Source organism: Lepidothrix coronata, unplaced genomic scaffold (assembly GCF_001604755.1).
Source record: "Lepidothrix coronata isolate B3197 unplaced genomic scaffold, Lepidothrix_coronata-1.0 Scaffold347, whole genome shotgun sequence".
In the NCBI taxonomy this organism is placed as follows: Eukaryota; Metazoa; Chordata; class Aves; order Passeriformes; family Pipridae; genus Lepidothrix; species Lepidothrix coronata.
In genome coordinates this window covers 154,179-169,021 of record NW_016690527.1, presented here as the reverse complement: position 1 = coordinate 169,021, position 14,843 = coordinate 154,179, and the positions used below count along the sequence as shown (strand labels likewise).

At 43.9% G+C, this 14,843-nt stretch overlaps 1 protein-coding gene across 3 annotated transcripts in view; it reads right to left on the bottom strand.

Annotated features, from left to right (window-relative positions):
* Positions 1-14,843, bottom strand: part of KCNJ6 (potassium voltage-gated channel subfamily J member 6) — a 171,143-nt gene that overhangs the window by 43,195 nt on the left and 113,105 nt on the right. The window contains exon 1 of one of the 3 annotated variants that reach the window (XM_017838571.1): positions 7,658-7,743. The exons of the other annotated variants lie outside the window; for them this stretch is intronic. The gene's annotated coding sequence lies outside the window, so the exon portion shown is untranslated. Of the gene's footprint in view, positions 1-7,657; positions 7,744-14,843 lie in introns of those variants that run through there. 3 annotated transcript variants of the gene reach the window in all.

The following is a 14,843-nucleotide window of genomic DNA, read 5'->3' as shown; positions in this document are numbered from 1 at the left end:
AAATAAGTGTTGCCTCTCCTTCTGGCCTGTCCCACTGCCAACCAAGCCTGTCTTCAGCTCCATCACATCTCTCTGTTCAAGGAAAGGCCCAAAGGCCGACAGCAGCACGGAAACCTGAGAGCAATTCTGGGTTTTAAGACTGTGAGCCCCACCCTGTGTCACCTCCTCAGCTTGTGCTGTGTCTAAGGGGAGCATTATTGAGGCTGAAGGCAGTGGCAGCACTGGAAGCCGTGTCACGGGGCCATCAGTCCCGAGAGAACTCACCCCAGTGGGTGACAGTGTGCCTCCTTGCATTATCACTAATGCTGGATAATGCATGACAAAAACACAATAAAAAGGCATTGCAGGGACCTGGTGAGGCAGGCTTAAGGCAAAGCCAGAAAATTTGAAGTTAAGGCTTCACGCTTTACGCTGAACTCTCCATTGTGCCTGAGGAAATTTCAGTCCACAGGAGTTATCACATCACTGCAGCAATAGACCCCTCAAGTAATTATGAACAGCCTATGAAGGCTCTGGCTTTTGAGGCTTTATGTTAGGCTAGCAATGCTGGTATAATGTGGTTAATTATTTTTAAGGCATTATGAATAATTTGCTTTCCCCCCCTGGTCACAGAGACAAGGAGAACACAGAGACAAGGTTTCCCAGAATCCCAGAATACGCTGAGTTGGAAGGAACCCACAAGGATCACTGAGTCCAACCCTTAGCCCTGAACAGGACCACCCCAAGAGTCACACCATGTGCCTTAAAGTGTCATCCAAACACTCCTGGAGCTCTGGCAGGCTTAGGAATGTCCTCTTGCCTTTGAAAATATACCTTACTCTGACCTTGCTATTAAAGGCAGCCATGTCCTAGACCTCCCTGCCTGAGCATCTCTTACCAGAGATTATATTAAAGGCCCAGCAGGGCTGATTTTATTCCTGGGATCAGGAGAAATCTGAAGGCACAGCCCCTTCCAGGGATGCCCACCTGCCACACCATGACTGCTTTCATACAATGCTTATTTCCTGTAGAAATACTTAAGAGCAGTGAAGCACCTTTTACTCATAAATCAAATTTTATTCATGCTTTCAAAACATTTTGGGTTGATTAAGCCCTTGTGCATCATAACCAGCCTGCCCTGACTTTCACAGCACATCAGCTGACCCCCAAAGAGAGGGACAGCCAAACCTGGAGACTTCTGTGTTTAACCAAAATCTCTCATTACAGCATTCACACAGCACTCATGCAGACACCTTGGTCTTCCTGGGGGGCTTTTGCCCATTTTGCAAACTCTCCAGGCTCTTCCCAGTGCTGTCATTTCCCAGCTCCCAGGCAGCCTCCGAGAGGAAAAATTAAAGTCAAGTTTTCAGTCTTTTTCTCTTTCAGCAAGATGCCCTTTTACTCCTCCCCTCACCCAAATTCTGCCACCACGAGACCCCATAAATTCCTTTATGGGGAGGTTTCTAGATCAGAATCACAGCCCATTCACCCCCTCCTGGGCCAAGCCCTCGCTCCAGACTGAACCTTGGGAACAGCAATTCCCGAAATAAGCGATCCAAAGATTATGCATCTGTGTGTTTCCATGGAAATGCTTGATGAATAAGTTTTGAACACATGGCAGGATCCCTGTTCCCCACTAGGGCTGAGGAACAGCCACATATTGTCGAGCGCCTTCGCCACAAAATACTTTGGCTAATTATATTTTTACTTGATATCAGCCCAATTAGCTTCTGCTGTTTGTTTCATCTGATTTTTTTTTTTCCTTTTTGGTTATATAATGGCTGTCATGGTTCCAAGGAACAGGGGAGTGAATAGCAGCAGTCTCACTTGAGAGCTATTTTTACTCTCTCTGCTTTTCTTCATGACAAAAATATCTACGTGTTATTAATCTGCACTGCAAAAAGGGGGAAAAAAAAAAGGTATTTCTGAATATTTCCTCATCTCCCAGTAAACATAATGTTTGTTTCCACACAATGGCCAGGTAGCAAAAATGTGCTAATTTAGGCCAACTTAGAGTAGTCTTGTTTGGTTGGTCTCTTAGGCAAATACACACAAGGCATTCATTTCAGTGAGTTCTTTAATTTTCCAGCAAATGACAAGGAGTTCTCCTAAATAAGTCCCTGAATAGTTCACTTGTGTACTGGCTGTGGCTTTATTAGCACATTAAATGTGCCCAGGCCCGTTTTTTAGCAGGGAGGCTGAATGGAGTGGGACAGCCCACACTTGTATTACTGAACGCTGCTCTTTCCAGGTTAAATCTCACACAATCTGCCTTTTAGGAATAACCTGTGTCCCATGCTAACACCTGAAATGTAGCCAGGAATTCTGTGTACTGGTCAAAACCACGCCAGGGGCTTTTCTAGGGATTTTACCACACAGGGAGTCGTGTGCCAGTGCTCAGGAACATTTTATTTCCTATTAAAATTGCGACCAGTGTTGTTGTCCTGGTCTTGTCTCTTCCAGAGCAGCATTAGAAAGGCACAATCCAGGGCTTCCAAGCACATATTTTTTAATTAGAGTCAGTAGAATAACACAAAACCAGTGCCAACAACAAAATAGGAGCTGTACAGGACGTGCTCTCATGACTTCTGAGGCTGTGAATGTAACACATCACTGTAATCCTCAAGCAATCATTTTATCATTAATGTGATTATTGTCGTGCTTCAGAAAGGTTGTCATGGTACAAATGCTTGTGCATGTACAAATATTTTACAAATACAAAGCAAAAATAGGTATGAAAAGGGCCCTCTTGTCCAATTTAAATACTGGAAGTCTGTTCTGATTGCCTGCTTTATTAGGGTTCTGGTATGATCTCCAAAATAATTAGGAGTTTCAACAGAGAATATTACAAATTATAGCTGACCTTTTTGTGACACCAGCTGATCTAGAGAGCTCAGAGTGGATGTCTCACTGTAATTTAGTAATTTTATGTCTTGTAACACACTTGTGAAGGTTTTGTATGCAAATTCATTGAAAATGCCCTGATTTCAAAAATCATTTATAACCTAAAAATTGCTCTCATGGGCTTCTGTCCACATATATAAATGTGGAACAGGCACTGTTTTGACTGTGATTCTTGTCATTCCCCACTTTCCTGGCAGGATGAGGGCAACTTTTACGTTAAGGAGGAGCTTGGAAGGTCTAAGATTTCCTTTTTGTGAGGGATCTTCACCTCTCGTTTGCTGTGTCCACAAATCTCCCTGGCTCTGCATCCACCTGGGGAATATTTGGCAGCACCAGGTGGCAACTTTTGTTCCCTGTCTTGTTTGCAGGAAAAAAGTGGAGCCTTTTATGACCCACCACCAACTGTAAGCAGTCATTATTACAGAGAATAGATTTGTTTGGTTTTGTTTTTTTCTGGAAAAGAAAGGAATTAGGAGCTGATCCTACCCTGGTGAAATCACTGCAGGATTGTCCATTCACTCAGCTGAAAGCTTTGCTAGTACTCGTTGGGATGTTCAATAAACACTGACTTGGCAAGTCTCTTCAAGGACCAAATTACTTATTTGCACCCACAGAATCATAAATATAATTTCAGAGAGAGCATGTGTGGGATTTAGATTTATTTCAGCAGCAGCTTTTCACCAGAAAAGATGTGCAATGAGGTGTGTTTATGATTAGAAAAGAGGCTGCAAGGATGATACCTTGTTTTTTCACGTTACCTGCTTCAACATTGCCTTCTAATTCAACTTGATAAAAATAACATTCTACTGTTTTAATTTCTTTGGAGCCTGTACAGCTGCAAGAAATCAGTCTGAGTAAGGCTTTGTGCAAACATTTCCATTCATTTCTGATTCTTGGCCCTTTTATTATGGAGGAAGGAGAACAAAGCTGATAACTCCAATTTAAAAAAAACCCAAACCCCGTGACTCCGTTTTTGGTAGTCATTCGACCTTGTAGTTTTTGCCTTGGATTCCAACCAATTTCCTCACAGAATTTACCACTACAGGCTCCAAAATGCCATTTTTACATCTGCTTTGCTGAATTTATCTCCATTTGAAGCACAGGGGAGCCTTGGCTTGGTAATGTGCATTCTGAACCTGCAAAGATGTGTGGAGACAGTTGATTATCAACATCTTCTGCCTTTTGTTAGGCTGCAGATCCCAAATTGGATTACAAAACTTGTTTGCTACCTGGAGTCTGAGTGCTTGGAGTCAGCACTAATTCAGAGCCATCTCTACTGCAAATGCCTGGCATCGAAAGCAGGATTCTGGAATAAGGAGACTTTGCTGTTACACATCCCTGCTCCTGCCTGATTAGTCTTTTACCAGACTTTTGGCTTCCAGAAAAGCTCGAGCTGGAGGTTCAGAGCAGACATTTCTGTGAATCTACTATGAAAATTATCGTGTTTGAGGTCAGCACACATGGCCACTGACCCCTTGGCATGTGTGGTGTCTGGCACCAAAGTCCAGAGTACCTTTTGTGGGCCCAGCTCAGAGCAGTTTAGATTCTATTCTTTTGAGGTCAGTCAGCATTTATGGGCTATTGTTGACATTGCACAAGTGCTCTGGCTTGTGTCATGTTCTTATTCAGCATATTCCCCTGGATGAGATGAGTAATTTCTTTCACAAACTGTGTGTAAAATAAAAAAGTGCTTCTCATCCTTCCTGGCAGACGGTCTATCACCCTTGTCTAGTGCTCACTGTGGAGGCACTGGAAGTTGCCCAAAGAAGCTGTGGCTGCCCCTGGATCCCTGGAAGTCTCCAAGGCCAGGTTGGATGGGGCTTGGAGCAACCTGGGTTAGTGGAAGGTGTCCCTGCCCATGGCAGGAGGTGGGACTGGATGAGCTTTAAGGTCCATTCCCACTCAAACCATTCCATGATTCCAGCATTCTATGATTCCATGTTTCATGCTCAACCACTTTAGTTCCCTTGCTCTTATTAGAAAGGCAATTAATGTTTTTACATTAATCAGGTAATAAATAGGAAAGTCTGAGAATGGCAAACCAGTACAGCTACAAAAGGCAGAGAAATAGGTGTCCAATGTCAGAGAATGTTCAACAGTGAAGACTGAGCTCAGCCTGATGGAAGAACCAGTGGTTATTCCAAAAATCATGGCCTGCCAATGGAACACTAGGCAATGGAGGACTACCAAAAAGACAAAATCAAGATTTCTGGTCACTTGAAGTGTTCAAAGCTGTCATTAAAATCAGAGACTCCTGCATGCAATTGCTCATAGCAATGGACAAAGTCAAATCTCAGTCTCCTTTACTACTCTGAGAGCACTGTGGGCAGCAGGGGAGGGAGGTGATTCTGCTCCTCTGCCCCACTCAGGTGAGACCCCACCTGCAGAGCTGCCTCCAGCTCTGGGGTCCCCAGCACAGGAAGGCTGGAGCAAGTCCAGAGGAGGTCATGAAGTTGATGAGGAGACTGGAGCATCTCCCCCATGAAAACAGGGGGCTGTTCAGCCTGAAGAAGAGAAGGGTGTGTGGAGACCTCACAGCACCTTCCAGTGTCTGAAGATGCCTGCAAGGAAGCTGGAGAGGGACTGTTCATCAGGAACTGGAGTGACAGGAAAAAGGGGAATGGCTTCAAACTGAGAGGTGAAATTTATTTAGATACTGGGAAGAAATTCTTCCCTGTGAGGGTGGTGAGGCCTGGCCCAGGTTGGCCGAGAAGCTGTGGCTGCTCCTGGATCCCTGGAAGTGTCCAAGGCTAGGAATGGGACTCTGAGCAACCTGGTTGGTGGCAGGTATCCCTGCCCATGGCTTGGGGGGTGGAACTGGATGATCTTTAAGGTCCCTTCCAACCCAATCCATTTTATCATTCCATAATGTTCTTGTCCTATCTCCAACCAGTCCAGAAAACAGTGTTTCCTATGGGAAGGTAAGATCAAAAGGATGCATTTTTTGCACTCCTATTGGCACAGCTGCTGCCAGCAGTGGAACAAGGCCAGCAGCAGAGACAGCCCAGGTGTCCCACCCTGACTTATCCCACCTGGCAACACCAGAGCTTGGCTCTTGCCCGGTAATTCCACGTGTAAAACTCCTGCCAGCTGCTGCAGTGGGGATAACAGAGATCAGGAAGGATTCAGGGTGCTGACAGGCCCCAGCAGCTGCAAACACTGGCCACATACTTTCCTTCTGATGCCCTGCCTCAGTTGTGTCTCCCTGACCTGCTGGACCCTGTCGTTGCCTGGTGTGCTCCCTGAGAGATTTCTTCTTCCAGTCACCCAACTCCAGCTATTTCTACCCGTTGCTGTCACTGGAATTGATGCCAAAGTTTTTATCAGTGGCACATTTTGGGTCATAAGGAACCTCTGAGGGTCTCTTGACCAACACCCTGCTCAACACATGGGCTGCCCAGGGAGGTGGTGGAGTCCCTGGAGGTGTCCAAGGAAGTGGCACTCACTGCTCTGGGCTGGGGGACAAGGTGGGCATCGGGCACAAGGTTGGACTCGATGGGCTGGGAGCTCTTTTTCAACCTCAGTGATTCTGGGATTCTGTGAAAGCTGGATTACCCAGAGCTGCATCTCTCACATCAGGAACTTTTCCACTTTGTTTGCATCCTATTGGAATTCCCCTCACTGCATCTTGTGTCCATTTCTCCTTGTTTTCCCTGTGCACCTCTGAGAACAGTATGACCTCACCTTCTCTGCAACTTCTTTTTTGCATCTGAGCTGTTGATTTACAGCTCAGCCTTCCAGAGGAGTTACAGGAAGGATGGTTAAATCCTGATTTCTCCATGTATTCTCTTCACCGATTACAGGGAAAAAGAGTGTTCTCAACTTTTGTGAGAAGAGATCCACGAGATTTTGTTTCCTGTTAAAATTTTCCCCAACTGAAAACCCTGGAAACAAAACTTAGCTGATCAGCTGAGCATTTTGTACAGATAATTCTGATCCAAACATTTTGTATAGATAATTGTGAGATATTTAATTCTGCACTTGTAATGTCACTGATATTTGGGGAGTTCTCCTGGGTGTTTCTGGAAGCTGAAACGTTTGGCTGACCTGTGCAGTGCTGATTGTACTGCTAAATGTTATCAAATTACCTGTTTTGGCTTTGTCCTGTGTCAACTAGTGCTCCAAGACAATACCTGGGAATGGTTTGGGAGACAGCAGGTGCCAAGAACTGCTCCCATTAGACACCATGGATGAGATTGTGTCAGGTTAAAATTTTTCCCAGTTCCATCAGGTTTTGCTCCCTCAGGCATCTCCACAGGCTTTCCCACCACCTCTGCATGGAGCAACATAAAACCTCGGTCTGCAGCACAGACCTCACCTTGTTTCACACAATTTGAGGTGGGAAAATATCACTGTCAACACACTAATTATGCCTTAAACCCAAGAGTTACAAAGTCCACACAAGCCTCAGGGCCACGTGCTCTGTGGAGTGACACAGACACCCCCCACCAGCTGCTCTCAAGGCCGCAGAACAATTCCTGGCCTGGTTTTATTGGGCACTGTGGATGTAATAATCATCTTGGTCATGGGATTGGTGCATATTCCAGCGTGGGAAATGTTTAGAAATCAGGGCAGGCAGCTCTGCCCTTGTCAAAACCTGTCTGTCCAGTCAGGTCACCAGAGAAGAGAGAGATGCACCCTCACTGGAGGAGTTGCTGTGACCATTTTTCATGTGGGCAGGAGAACCAGCCCTTCTCTCTCCTTGCTCTTTTCTATCCCAGCTCTTTTCCTGCCCCTTTTTTACCTCCCCTTCCTGAAGGAAGGGTGTCTTTACTTGACTCTTCATCCTTGGGGTGGCCAAATTCGATATTTGCCTGCAATGCTGACCAACCTTGAGGGATCCTCCTGCCTGAATATTCACAGAGCTCCCTGGGCAGGGGCTGGAACCACCTTGGCTGCTGCACCACCACCCTCTGACAGCTTCCTCACTTTGATCAATGAACTATCATAAATATAAGGCACTGGAAAGATGGAGAGGAATATTTTTGTCAGACAGGGAGGACTTGATGCCATCAATATGCTGCACCAGTCAACTGAAGCCAACAACTTATGCAGTGGTGTAAGTCTGCACACCAAACCTAACAATTTTTAGTACATTCCTACAGAAATGGGCAGAATATATTGATAAAGACCTTGGATTTGACCAATTCAGGGTTAGAGGATCTGAGATGACTTCGAGAACGTCTGTTTTTTTCAAGAAATATGGACCACAGAGAACAAAACGACTTTAAAATACAAATATGTGATTGAATGGCTGTTTTTTCAAGAAATATGGACTACAGAGAACAAAACGACTTTGAAATAGAGATATGTGATTTCTTCTGCCCCCCAGTTCTTGAAAGAAGAATGAAAAAAATGTCACAGACTTCCTGCTGTAAATTATATTTTTTTCCTCACTCATTTTACATCCACACAGGCTGCCCCCAGGTCACAGACACTGCCTAAGAATATTGGTTTTATTTCTGCTGTTACAGTTGCACAAAGCTACAGAAGGGGTTGAAAAGGCTGGAAAAATTGAAACAGACAGGGATTATAATTATCTTTTTTAATCTGGTAACGGAGATTTCTTTCTTGACAACTTCCTTGCAGTGAAAAGAGGATTTCAGTGGCTTTTGCTTCCAGGCAACGTATTTCAGGAGGGCACCATGCTCCTCCCTTACAAAAACCAGGCAGGATTTTAATTTAGTTTTTTTTTTTAACGCACTTGAGATGAAAAATTACTAAAATGTTTCCCACAGACGCTGTTGAAACAACATTTCTGTGATTGCTGCTGATTCTTGTGGTGACTTGGTGGATTTTCTGTCTGTTGAAGTGACCCTTGGTTCATTTGGGCCTCAAATTCAAACCCAGACTCTGGCATCCAAAAGTTGCCTCACAAATAAAATTGTCTCAGGGGCCAGGCAGTTCCCCCTCTTAAAATGACTTTTTTTTTAAATCTGAACAGCTCTTGTGTTCTTTCCATCCCCCTCCTCTTCCATTTCTGCAGGTAGTACTTGGGATTTTGGGATTCTTTAAGCTAAATAATTAGGCCATCACTGGCTTCATCCCCTTTTCCTGCCAAAAGAAGTCACAGTGAAATACAAAGACCTACTTTCTTGCTGCTGTTTTCCCCATTTCGTGCAGTTTATAGACTGCAGAGTTAAAAAAAAAAAACAAAACACAAAACTGAGAAATCAGGCTGGGAGTGACATTTAAAAAGACATTGCAAAAAAGAAAACTTCCAAAAAAACTCTCCCTAATTTCAGCTGGGTCAATGTTTTGTCTCGGGCTGTGGTATTTTGATAACCTGGAACTGGTGAGTTGAGAATAGCACTGTAGCTGTGCTTCCCAAGGAAATGAGAATATCCATCACTCTGTCTGCCCTCCTTAGGGTCGCTTTGGAAACTCGGGCTGGTGTTTGGGCTTTTAGGTTTCTCTCAGGGCTTCAGAGAGACTCTGGAAGGTGGGCAGAGCAGCACTGACAGCGTGTGGAGCTCTCAGAAACACTGAATTCCCATGAAAACAGACTGAGTTACCCACACCATCAGATGCCAAGGAATCCACACGAGGGATCCACGAGAAACGTCATTTTTTTTTTGGTGAGTGTTGCTTCTCCTCCCAAAGCTACAGTCAAATATTTTTTTTTTTTCAAATAACTATGACCCTGTGACGTATTAAAAAAAACAAAACCAACCAACCCTGCTCCTGCTTTGTGTGGAGCCTGAAGGGTTGTGGGCTTTTATTTTCCAGGCCTGATGCTCATATTTGATACAGGGCCTTCCACATTCTACAACAAATTAGTTTAGGTCAGGCTTTGTGGTTTTGGCCACAAAACAATTTGAGGGCAAGAAAACAAAACTGACTCAACTTGTGCCTTTTTTTTTTTTTTTAAATAAACTGTTTAGTTGAATCAGCACAAAAGGCTGAATGAAAATACGTTTGGTTTCGATCCAGATTTTTTTCTTGCTTTCAGTCTGAATGAAAAACCTTAGAACTTTTCTGCAAAGAGCATCAGCTCTGCAGGATTTTACACCCATCTAAAGCAAGAATTTGTTCAAATGTATTTTGAGGCAGGTACAATGTCAGACCCAACATGACTGGAAATATAAGTTAAAGCCATAAAAAAAAAATCTTTCCATGTTAGCAAATAACAACATTTTGTCTTGAAATAAGCAATTCAGTGGTGCCTAAAATACTATTTACTGTGCTATTTCACTTAAGCTACATAATAAAGAGGTCTATAAATTTGGTTGAAAAAATCTCAAAGGGGTTGCTGTGACATTGCTCTAACTGCTGTACTTGCTATTATCCTTTTCTCTAGGGATATAAGTAGTGGGAAAAAAAAGAATTATAAGCACTGAAATATTATTGTAAATTGAATTTGGCCAACAGCGTTTCCCACAAATATTTTATGAAGGAAAATACATTTAATTTCAGACTTTCCAAAGGTGGTATTTTGGCTGTGAGATACTGAGGTCTAGATCAACTTTTCACTCCTTTTTCACAGTAAAATTTTAGGAAACAAAGTTGTTCAAAAGGATTAAATAACCTTTAAGTGGAGGAAATACATGAAAATGTTTGTAATGCCTATTTTGGGTAAGGTAGGGGTTTTCTGCTTGCTTCTACTTTGCTAAATACATGTAAAAACCTTTCTGATTGTTCTTTATTTTTTTTCTGTAGGTTTTTCTAATCTGCCTGAAAATAATCCATCATTCACCAGGATTTTGCTGTGCACAAGTCACCAGTTTCCTGTCTAAAAATAAGGTGCTTTGAGAGGAACCTTTTGGAAAGAGTAGAAAGAAAGGAAGGAAGGAAGAAGGGAAGAAGAAAGGAAGGGAAAAAAGAAGGAAAGAAGGAAAGAGAGAAAAAAAAAGAAAGAGAGAAAGAGAGAAAGAAAGAAAGAGAGAGACAAAGAAAGAAAAGAAAGAAAAGAAAAGAAAGAAAGAAAGAAAGAAAAAGAAGGAAAGAAAGAAAGAAAGAAAGACTTTCCAGTGCTGGACTCTCATGTTATCCCAATTTACAACATGAAGCTCCTCAGGAGTCTTAATTGCATTTGGTTCTGGGTGGCTGAATGTAGATTTTCATATCACAATAAAATGCTATTCTGGATTTATATTTTATTTCTACAGATCTTCCCAGAACAGGCTGCACTGGTATTGTGTTTTTTAAATAATTGACATTTCAGATGGTACATGAGCCTTCAACCAGCAAGGCCCATCTATCTTTATTGGAGCTCAGCATGAGCACAAATAATTCAAAGCTTTCATAGCCTTTAAATGTCTTGAAAGAAAAGAGTTTTTTCTGCTTTTTACATATCTTCTGATTTGTGTAGGGACAGGCTCCTACCACTGAAATGTATGAGCTGTCTCAAGGATGTGGTCACGGACATCAGAAATACAGATTGCTCTGGTTAGAGCTGCTACCTGAAACAATGAACACTAAAATGTGAATTCTGTGTCTTTTTTAGACAGGTACATGTGGTCAGACTCACTTAAAGGAATAGCTGACAAAGGAGCTGACCTTTTAAAGAGAAAACAGCTCCTGTGCAGTAAACAAAATATTAAGACTACAGAGGGGAGCTTTTGATAAATGAATAGACTGGTGGTGAGAACACACTCCTTGTGCATCCAAAAGCAAGATTAAATGGAAAATCAAGACGGTAAAAATAAAGGTTGGCTGCTTCAGTGCATGAAACAGGAAGGAGTAGAACATCTGCAAACAAATGAGGTTGGGTACTGGGGAGGTTTCTGGGTCTCTTCTGTTTGTGCTGACTCAAAGCACGTTTGTAAGGTGGAGGCCAGTGGCAGGAGGGCAGTGCTTTGCCAGGAATGATCACAAGATCACAGGATCCTTGAGGTTGGAAAAGACCTCCAGGATCATGGATCCAACCTGTGCCCCATCCCCACCTTGTCCCCCAGCCCAGAGCACTGAGTGCCACGGCCAGGCCTTCCTGGGACACCTCCAGGGCTGGGCACTCCAAACCTCCCTGGGCAGCTCCTGCCAAGGCCTGACCACCCTTTCCAGCGAGAAATTCCTCCTGATGTCCAACCTGAAGGGTCTGATGGGGCCTCAGCCACCCACCCTGGTGCCTGAATCCCCCAGCAGCCCAAGCACCACAGGGGCCCACCTGGATGGTCCAAAGGATGGGACTAACGGATTTGTAGATGCCCAGACATGGGAAAAGCTGTAAAGGGCCTTTCCTGGAGGTCTGGCTGTACTATCCTGGTGTGCATTAGAGGACATGGATGTGTGGGAGAGAAATGAGAGTGCTGGGATGTCCAGGATGTGGGTAATGATAGGCAGAGAGAAGTATCTGGGCACTGGTTTGTGTGTGTTTAAGCAGACAGGAGGAGAAAGTGCAGGCAGGCAGCTGGTGGGAAGGAGGAAGGAGTCTCTACAGGGACTACATTTGTATTTGAGAGAGTGAAGGGAAATAATTTGCAATGTCCAGCCTTGTCTGGGTTTGTGCACAGGGTGATATTATTCTGTGGTGTTATGGGGGAGCACCCCTGTTTCACTCCTTTTGAATCTGGTGGCAAAACAGGCTCTTTATGCTTGAGCTGTACCTTCCCTCTCTTTGTCCAGGGCAAAGAGTTCAAGGCCAGGCTGGATGGGACTCTGAACAGCTTAGTTTAGTGGAAGGTGTCCCTGCCCATGGCAGGGGGTTGGAAAGAAATGATCCTTAAGGAACCTTCCAACCCAAACCATTCTGTGATTCTATGAAACCGTGATGGGATGAATTATGATGGGACAAGGAAAACCAGGTGATGATTCCTTTCAGTGACTTTCTCAAAGTCTTACTCAACTCCTTGGCCATTATTTGGGTTCTCAGCTGGTTCTGGATGCCTCAGGACTTGGATGTCCCAGCTATGAGGACTGAGTACCTGTACAGCTTTGCTGGCCTCCCATGGGTGGCCAAGATGAATCTTAATATTCCCTATTTCCCATCCGGGACTTGAGGCCTGAAGGTGGCTTGGGTTCCAAACATGAAGAAAAAGGATGATAGTCACAAATTCATCTGTTCTCAGGGCCAGGAGCCACCTTCTAAAACAAGGTAACATCATATTGTGCTGTGTGTGTGCGTGCACGGTCCCTGGATCTCAGGAGCTGTGGAAAAGCGGGATAAGGTAACGGATATCGTCAGCCAAAGGGTGGAGGAGTCCCAGAACCTGCTCAAAGAGATGGTAAGAAAAGCCTGGACTCTTCAGACTAAAGAGAGTGAAGACTAAAAGAGTTGACATGGAGGTGGAGAATGGATAATCCCACAGAACCATGGACCTCCCACAATTACTTTGGTTTTAAAACAGTTCCAAACAAGTTTTCCTTGATCAGCAGGGAGTGGCATCCAAAGGGGGTTGCCCTTGGCAGGCTGCGGAGTTGGGCAATGTCAGGACATTTGGAAGTGGTTTGGCAAATCCACAGAATCATGGAATGGTTTGGGTTGGAAGGGACCTTAAGGATCATCCAGTCCCACCCCTTGCCATGGGCAGGGACATGTTCCATTAGCCCAGGTTGTTCCAAGCCCTGTCCAACCTGGCCTTGGACACTTCCAGGGATCCAGGGGCAGCCACAGCTTCTCTGGGCAACCTGGGCCAGGGCCTCCCCACCCTCACAGGGAACAATTTCTTCCTAATATCCAAATTAAACCTCCTCTCCTTCAGTTTGAAGCTACGGATGAGGTCTTGGAAGAGCCGGTGAAAGGATGGGGATGGGAAGCTCCCTCCAAGGAATCTCATGCAGGTTTACATGGGCGTGGGTGGGAACTGGACCACCACGATCCCTCTCTCATGGCATGGTAGAGCACTTTTCTCCTTATATTCCTTTTATATTTCTATTTTTGAAGCCATTGACATGTCTTCTGAGGCCAATGGGATGTTCCTAAGGAGTGGCCAGATGTCAAAAACCATATTTTCTCTCTCTTCTGGTAGAATGTTGTTCATGTAAATACTCAGGAGACATCAGAGATGATTTGGCCTTAATTCAGTGCTAAAAAAACGAGTTCTGAGTTCAAATATAGAGCCTTCGACTTATTTTTTTTTCCCAGCCTTGCTAGTTTCCAAGGAGATCTAACCATGTAGATTGTCTGCAAAGGTGGTAATTAGCCAGCAGTGAACAAGATGGACACAAAGGACTTCTTGGCAAAAATCAAAATTTCAGAGCAGTTCTTTCTCTTCCAGGCTGGTCTGCAGAAACATTCTGATCAGTCCTTTTCAGGCTTTGAACAGGCATCCTAATTTGCCTCCATGCTGTGGTTTTGTAAACAACTGGCTTTCAGATCAGAGCTTGAGAAAGGAAAAGTGTCCTCAGATGGATTCAGATGGGAATTTTTTTTTTTCCCCCACCAGAATATCTGGCAATTAAAAATAAGATGCAACAGATTCTACTGCCTGCCTATAAATAAGAACAGTTTGGGTTTATAACTCAGAAAAAATGATGGTGTCATAAGGCCATTCATGGAACGTGTTCCTCTTTTTATTCAACACAGAATAAAGCAGAGACAGGATTTGAACTTGGACTGTTCTTCATGTTTTTTATGCTTACCATGGGTGTTGGGAGTGAGGGTTAAGAAGAGGTAAGGAGGGACTGCCACCTGAATTTCTTTATGAATCTAGCCCACAAATATAACACTGTTTCATTATATAATACCTACATTTTCCTCCTTAGAAAAAATGCTATTTAGTTGAAAAATCCTTACCTAGTTTGATGGAAATATAGAGGTTTTAAGGTAGAATACCTAAAGCATCATTTGTTCAGTAAATTAGGTATTTTCTGTTAAAATGCCTCATAGTCTATGTCTCAATGAAACTTTAGGCACATCTAGGATGGTGCTAAAAGAGAAGATTGAGAAGTCCTTTGCAATACCAATAGTGGAAGAGTCAATGTGGCTGAGAGTTACCCAGACAGAGCCTGTGTGTGGAAAAGTGGAAAATCTTCCAGTTTATGCTGGATTGTCACTTTGGGAATTTGTAGGGGGGGGGGGG